The 8,136-nt window shown below is 33.5% G+C and overlaps 1 protein-coding gene across 1 annotated transcript in view; it reads left to right on the top strand.

The window, feature by feature from the left end:
* The first annotated feature begins 960 nt into the window (after positions 1-960).
* LOC109095456 (cadherin-6-like) overlaps positions 961-8,136 on the top strand; it is a 29,396-nt gene continuing 22,220 nt past the window's right edge. Inside the window, exon 1 of the mRNA XM_042718346.1 lies at positions 961-1,117. The gene's annotated coding sequence lies outside the window, so the exon portion shown is untranslated. The remainder of the gene's footprint in view (positions 1,118-8,136) is intronic.

Raw genomic sequence — 8,136 nt, 5'->3', positions numbered from 1 at the left:
GGAGAAAAAAAAAGTTGAAAGTAAATGATGACTAAGGCTGTCAGTCCATAATATTCTGCCTGTTCTGCAATCTCATAATCTTGTACTGCAGTTATATCTGATCAAATGCACATTATTATTCTTTAGCTTGGGTTAAACAAATCAAATTTGCTTGGTTGGAACAGCCGCTATGCTAATTATGTCTCTATTTGTCTGTTTTTGCCACAGATTTACACAAGCTTCAGTCTGGATCCAGAACACCTGAGAAGAGATGATGCCAACCCCTCACAGGAACTCAGATGATGCCCACCCTGAAACAACATACAGACCTACCAAATTTCGCTATAGGTTTGATTGCAACATAATTGCTATTAATAGTATGCATCATATGTTTGATTACATCTTTAATTGATTTTTTTTTTCCTGTACATTTCTGCCATATGTACATTAACTGACATAGTCACCACTGATAAGCTACAATTAAATATATTGTAGAAACATAATTTTCTGTAAAGCCGCTTTGCAATGATTTGTATCGTGATTTATATACAAATAAACTTGAATATAATTGAATTGCCTAACATCTCTTTTTGAGCTCTTTGGAAAAGTCATACAGGTTTAAAATATCATGAATATGATCAGTAAATGACCTACTGTAATTAAATTGAAAGAATAGTCCCTTTACAAGCAACGTAAACACAAGTTTGGTTGTTTGGATTTTTTGAAAAAAGCTGCCTCTGACATTCTCCTTCACGGCCAAAAATGGATTAATGATAAACTGAATCAAAGTAGAGAGTTAATAGTAGTGACCCAAATCTCTGAACAGACGTGACGATATCATATAATGCGGGCATAATTTCCAAACTACTGTCGCATCCCTTAATGTTCATGATCCCTCTCAGTCACCGCGCTGCGAGTGACAGCCAATCAGCGGCTCTGTCGCTTACTCACGAGATTTGAGAGAGAGAGAGAGAGAGAGAGAGAGAGAGAGAGAGAGAGAAAGAGAGAGAGAGAGAGATGATGCTGCGCACTGGGGAGGGGAGAGAGAGAGACAGGGAGTACACACAGCACAGTGTCTTCACAGCGCTCAGCGGATACACATCGAAAGCAGGACTACTCTTGACTCCTCAGCATAGAGGTGAGTGGGGAAATGAACTAGACTTATCTAATATTCGCCTTTAATTAAACAGAAGTGCACTGAATATGCCTGCGCTATTTGACCCCTACACACTGTGTGCTTATGCTGTAGACTGACTTTGGTGGATGCGCGGATGGATGGTGCCTGTCAAAACTGGCCCGAATACTTAAAAATAAAAAATAAAATAAAGTAATAAAAAAAAAAACTATTAAGCAACATATAAGTGATGTTTACCATAGCAAAACATTTTTATGATGTTATCTCTACGTGTTAAATGTTTATGGTTCGACAGCTTCCTGTGTTGCAGAGCGCGTGAGTTTTAAAACGCTCGTTGTAATACTGCACTTTATAGTGATGTTTATTCTTGTTTTTATTGCTTAACCTAATATTCGAGTTTAAAAATGTTAATACTATTTCTGGAGGGAAGTTGAAGTATTGTTGTTGCCGTTTAAGATGCAAAACCTGCTGTAAAATGTATATTTTTTTTTTGTTTCCATCTATACACATAACTTGCCACAATAATAACTTTTTAATAGTGTTTTGATGGTTTTTATCAGTAATTGAATTCAAAGGAGTAAAAAGTGCACTGACCGTATCACTGCAGGTTGTGATGTGATGATTTTATTTAATGATTTAAGGTAGCAATTAAACTTAATTTTTCAGTTTTAGTGGGTTGACATTTTATGCAGTGTGCTCACTGTCCATCTGTTGTGTGACATGATTGTCAGAAATGATGTCCTTAGTTATTTACATTTCAAGGCCTTTTTTTCATCGATAACACTGAACTGTTAATAATTGTATTTTTCAGCATGTATATGCAGCATCTATTTTTGTCAGTGCTTATGTGACAGAGACTCTCTGTGCTGTTTGGTGAACATTGTTACCCTATTTTCACCATATTTTAATGTCAGGCCTTTTAAAACTGAGATGCTAACTTTAAGATTTGTAAGATTTGCCTATACACAGATGTGAACATGAACTGACCAGGGGTCTCATTTATAAAACTATGATCCAGAAAAGCAATGCAAGATATACCTGATTTATCGACTAACCATTATTAGTATACCGATTTAAAAACGCCAGATATTATATAGTGTTGAGAGTATTAAGTATATATATATATTAGGGCTGTCAAATGATTAATCACAAGTATATATATATATTAGGGCTGTCAAATGATTAATCACATAATATATGTATGTGTACAGGGATAATATATGTATGTGTACAGGGTCCAATCATGTACAGGGTATATTTATTATGTATATAAATACCACATATAAATTATATATTTTTGTAGAAAATATTTACATGTATATACATTTATTTTATATTTATATTCTTATATTTTATATTATATATAAATATATTAATATATAAACATAACATATTCTTCTTAAATATATACATGCATGTGTGTGTATTTATATAACATAAGTAAATATACCAATATACCCCGGTGTTTGTGCACATATATTATGTAAACAAAACTTTTATTTTGGATGTGATTAATCGTGATTATCATTTGATATAAATACACACATATAAATTATATATTTAGAAAATATACTGTATATACATTTATATATTGTAATGATTAATCATTTATGGTGACAGCCCTATATATATATATATATATATTATATATATATATATATATATATATATATATATGTGTGTGTGTGTGTATGTTGTGTGGTGTGTGTGTGTTTTGGATGTGTGTATGTATATATAATATATATATATATATATATATAAATTGCTAGAGATCACTATAAATTACTACAGACCACTCAAAATTATTTCAGAAAAATCAAAATCAATTAAAAAAAAAGTATGAATAAATTAAGAAAGGAGTTCAGACTGAATCCCTTCTGAAAAAGTAATGGAGAAGTCATGGAAATTCAATGATCAAAAGGTGCGGGAACATGTTCAGACTGTAGCTCTGTTTGAGTCCTTTTATGTCAGGCACCTGTAGATTTTTGGGTGGATTGATTAAAGTTGTTCTACATTATGTAAATTATTCATAAATTCAGGACTTCTCCTTCAGAATTTATTCTGAGGAAAAACCACAATAGTTGCAAGTGTTTCTAAAATGTAAGATGGTATTTTAATTTGTCAATGTTATTATTTTGTCATACGAATACAAAACAATATTAATGTTTGTTCTTTCCAGTCTTTGTGGCGATGCAGTTTTTAATCCTATAAATTGCTGGATTTGACACACTGTAATATATCTTAGTCTTGTGAATATTGGTTGAGCAACTGTGGTCTTCAGTATATGGATTGTTTTGTAGTCTTCTACTTGGACTTTGATTGGATTTTAGGCCATACACGTAACAAACAGTAGACCTCTTAGATATAATCCTTTTTGATAATGCTGATGTTAGGATTTTTTTTTTTTTTTTTTTTTTTTTTTTTTGAGAAATTATGAGGAAACTGATAGATGGGTTTATTCAAATTGATGTTAGTTAATAGTATACTGGACATAAAGATATGACATTTTAAGTTATCCTTTTAAAGGAATAAGTCTTTATGTGGTTCTCTATGGCTATATAATGGATTCTGAACAGTTGGGTGTTCACTAAAGGCTCAAAGAACCCTGATACATAATTTCTAAAGGAAGATTTGATGCAAAACATGGATTTTCAATGGATGGAAATGTAGCTGCCTACCACATGCATGTTTTTTTAAAACCCAAACTTATCATTTAAATGTTAGCATATTGAGAAATATGTCACCCAGTAATCAAAGGGTTAGAAAATACTTGCAATTCTGTTTGGGTTCAGAATAGTTTGCCAAAGTCTATATGATAGTGAGGCCATTTGACCTTTGACTTGCTGAAATTCTTTGACAACAAGCCATGTCACAACTGAATGGAGAATAATATACATGTTTGTTGTTGTTTTATCGTGGCCATTTTAATTAAATCTGAGAGGCCGTCTGAGAGGTTTTTTTTATTTATTTATTTAAAAACACAAAACAAAAAAGCATTTTAATGGCAGTTGTCTTAGTTGTCATGTTGCATTTAAACAAACAGATTTTAAAATATGATGTTTTAGCAAACAATAGACTTTCTCTGTTTATCAAAAGTTTCACACTTTGACAGTTTTAATAGTTTGAGAGTTCTCAGATTGTGAGGATGCCTGTATGCAAATGTTTCAGTAGGCTCTGTATGATAATTAGATCAGAGCTATCTGTCACCTGACATGACAAAGGCCCAGCAAAAGCTGTGTTTGCTCGCAGGAGATGAAGCAGGATAACATTGATTAGCACATGCACGTGATTAATTTCACCCAAGAGTGATTTATGGAGCTCCATCTTGCTTTTACCTCAATAATGGAACCCCTCATAAATATCGCCCAAAATTAAGCACTTTCAGACAACTGAACTGCAAAATAACATGATCAAGAAAAGCGCGACTGGAGTTTAAGCCTATTTTTCCAAGATATGGGTAATTTGCTGTTCTGATGTGTAGAACACTTCAAAAATCAATAGAACAGTGTTTATCTACACCCGCTTTAGTCCAATACGAGGTGATTGATTTTCTTTACCAATTCATCGTCCGCTATCTGTTTTCAGTTTCCTGGCTTGTTCGTGTTCGTTCTTGTTGTTTACTAATTCGTAAGGATGGGGATGGAGGGAGGCGAACGAATGAAAGTGTCTCCCGTGAATCTTTAAATGGGCCCACAAAGGAAAATACGTTCTCCACGGTTTCTGTCTATGATAATAAGTTTACTTCTTACAGCAGGGTGTTGTTATTTTCTTTCATCCACACGTCCCTATAGGAAATAGCCTTGATATAAGCCCTGGACGTCCTCCATAGCATACTCCTCACATCGTGTAGTGTGTAAGATGACAGGGCAGATCACAGAGAGTTTGAGTTGGAGGGAATTTGGGGGGAAAAAATAGCATTGATGATGAAAAACAAACTTGAAACGGAATCCACTATGCACAATGAATATTTCTACGATTCAGGCTGGTGCTTTAGAATAAATTAGGATTGCTTGCTTTTTTTTGTGCCGAGTGCAGTGTGAAATAAGAATGCTGATGACAGAGACACCGTGCTGGCAGTCCTGCCATGGCTGTGTTTATGTAAGATGATTTATTCAGTCAGCACATGACTTCTCTGACCTGTGACTCCCCTCCATCGTAATCACTGTGACCCTGGTGAATCAGGTAAACTTCAGTTCAACTTCAAGTCTTCTGAGCATGTACAGTTAGTCAAAAGGATGGGGAGCGGTTTGCATATGGTTCCTTTAGTCATCGATGGTGGGATTTTAAAACATTTGCTTTCATAAAAGATTCACTGTAAACAAATCTGTGAAATGGCAACATTTTACATTATACAGAATATATAAATATATATATATATATATATATATATATATATATATATATATATATATAGATATATATATATATATATATATTCTGTATAATGTAAATGTAAAATGTATATATATATATATATATGTATAATGTATAATGTAAAATGTATATATATATAAATATAAAGATTTTTAACAGTGTTACTATATCAAAGTAATAAAGTTCATCACAAGTACTTTTTTCACAAGTTGAGGTAAATACTAAAACATAGAAGGTGCACAGTGTCAGTTTAAAGTTTATCAACAAAATTAACAAATAGGCTACACACGATACATCAAACTGAGCACAACTGCCAAGTAACAATGGAAAAACAAAACCAAAACTTTAATTTAAAAGCCCAAAATGGGGAATATGTGACAGCAGCACACAACACTAAAAAAAAATAAAAAAATAAAAATACAAAATTCAATATTCATTCATTTAACAACATAAGATGTAACAGAAAACCTGACTTATATGAAAGTAAGTAAGATAGTTTTTAATTAAATGTGAAGTGTCACAAACATTTTGAATGTCAATTTTTGTCAAATGTCAAATTATAAGATTGCTTGTTCTTTTTCACTTCTTAAAACTACACTTTTAAAAGTATTTTTTTTTTTTCTGAAAAAAAATACACAAAATGTCCCATTATGTCTTTGCCAGTTTTTTACCATACTTACTATAGAGTAAGGGAACTTACTGTCAATCAATTAATATTTTTTTTTTTACTATAGCATTTTTACAGTCATTTACCATTAAAATTACTTTCATTTTTACAGAAATGCAGCTTGAATCTGTTTTCACGAGAATGGAAAGCCTTTAATCGGAAATCCTCTTCAAAGTTTTTGATTTGTGTTTGAAGTGACTTTTGATTCATGTATGCAGTGACTTGCTCAGCTCGGCTGTCTCTGCTGGTGTGATCTGCTCTGGCTGGTACATGTTGAAGCTAAGTTCTCCACCCTTGTACACAGGGATACATGAGTCCTCTCGATCAATTTTTTATGGTCATATATAAGACATCTCTAACTGTCTCCAGATGTCCCAGTTGCATGGAAATTTGTGTGTGGCTAATTATCTGGTGGCTGGTGTTTGAAATACAGCCCATTGAAATCTAGCGCTCATGTATCTCCTTCAGCATAGCCTCTTGTAATAAAGTCTACATTTGCATAACTGAGGAGCTTCCTCCCTTTGGAAGTTGAATCTGTGTCCACAATATATGGTGGCACCTAATTACTCACCAGAGCTGGGTTGTCAAAAATTGGCTATCTGCGCAGGCAGCATCCAATCATGTAGTCCACTTTCAGGCACAATATTAGGCCTAATTTCATTAATGTTCCTCTCAGTTGTCATGGTTCTTTTCAATTGATTGCTTTCTCCTATTACGTACGAGTCAGTCCAAAATGAGGCAGAATGTATTACAGCTCTCCAATTATCGAACCTACCCTGGATGTGTGTGATATGAATTACACCAGCTCCGAAAATGTCCATTCTGTTGAGGAATCACGGTTGTCTCAAACCTAGATTGGCCAGACAATCTAGCCTGGATATTTTCCGCCAGTGACATCTCGCACCGAAACTGCGATACTGATATATTTACCTTTGGAAAAACAAACTGCCATACAAGCAGCATGGTCCAAAAGCAAATAGTTATTACCTGGAAGACGACACAGTCAGAATGTGGTCACCAAAAGGGCACAAGCCCCAAGAGCAAAGTGCTAGAAATACAAACCACATACAGATTACTGTATGGCTGATGTATTTAATGGTAAATGAGATGCAGTCTGTTATGGAATGGGTGAACAAGCTTCTTCTGTAATAGAAGTAGTGTGTATACACAATTTTTGTGGTACTTAATCAGTAATCAGCTTATTTTCCTTGCATTATTTTTTTTATTATTGTTTATTATTATTATTGGCCTTTTGGGTTTTTATTGGATATTTAATTGTGCACACTCATCTCTCTTTTTTCTTTTCTTTTTTTTTACATGTATATTAAATTTGCCATCATCAAAGTCTCATTTTAAGTTAATATTTAGCAAATATTACTTTGTATATGTACATTTTATATATATATATATCAACGTTGAAAAATCCACAGTCGATAGAATTTAGCCTTTCCACCGTTTTAGAGCCAAGTCCAAAGAAAGAAAATATAGAAGAAAATAAGTCAGTTTTAATTAACAGCCTTTAAGCTTTGCACTCTGTTTGCCTTTGGCATATACGGTGGCTTTTAATATAAAGAATTTTCCATTTCCGCTCACAGGGTTTATTTATTTGTGGTCACAGAGCATTGGGATTTTCAATTGTTGCTGCGCTTGTTAATGTCAATAAATGTCATTATTGATTATTTCTGTTGATATATACTTTTTGCTTCCTTGTCGTGTGGGGCCTGAACTATAATATCAACAAAGAAGCAGAATCAAATGTCAGAGTTTGTTGTGATTGCAATCAAGATGACTTCGTGTGACCTTTTGAAATGGAAGCATTGTTACCTTGATTGTAAAATCCTGTCTTTAAGGCTTCTTCTACAAAGCAAGGGTTAGAGGCATAAAACAACACAATGAATTACGACCCAAGCCAGGAACGGTTCCATTTAGATACCTTCATGTAAATCCCAGCCGTAAATTTCAACCTATTCTGGGGGTTAAA

The sequence above is a fragment of the Cyprinus carpio genome, chromosome B2, assembly GCF_018340385.1.
Source record: "Cyprinus carpio isolate SPL01 chromosome B2, ASM1834038v1, whole genome shotgun sequence".
NCBI classification, from domain to species: domain Eukaryota; kingdom Metazoa; phylum Chordata; class Actinopteri; order Cypriniformes; family Cyprinidae; genus Cyprinus; species Cyprinus carpio.
Note: the sequence above shows the minus strand (reverse complement) of the source record. Positions and strands in the feature narration are given on the sequence as shown.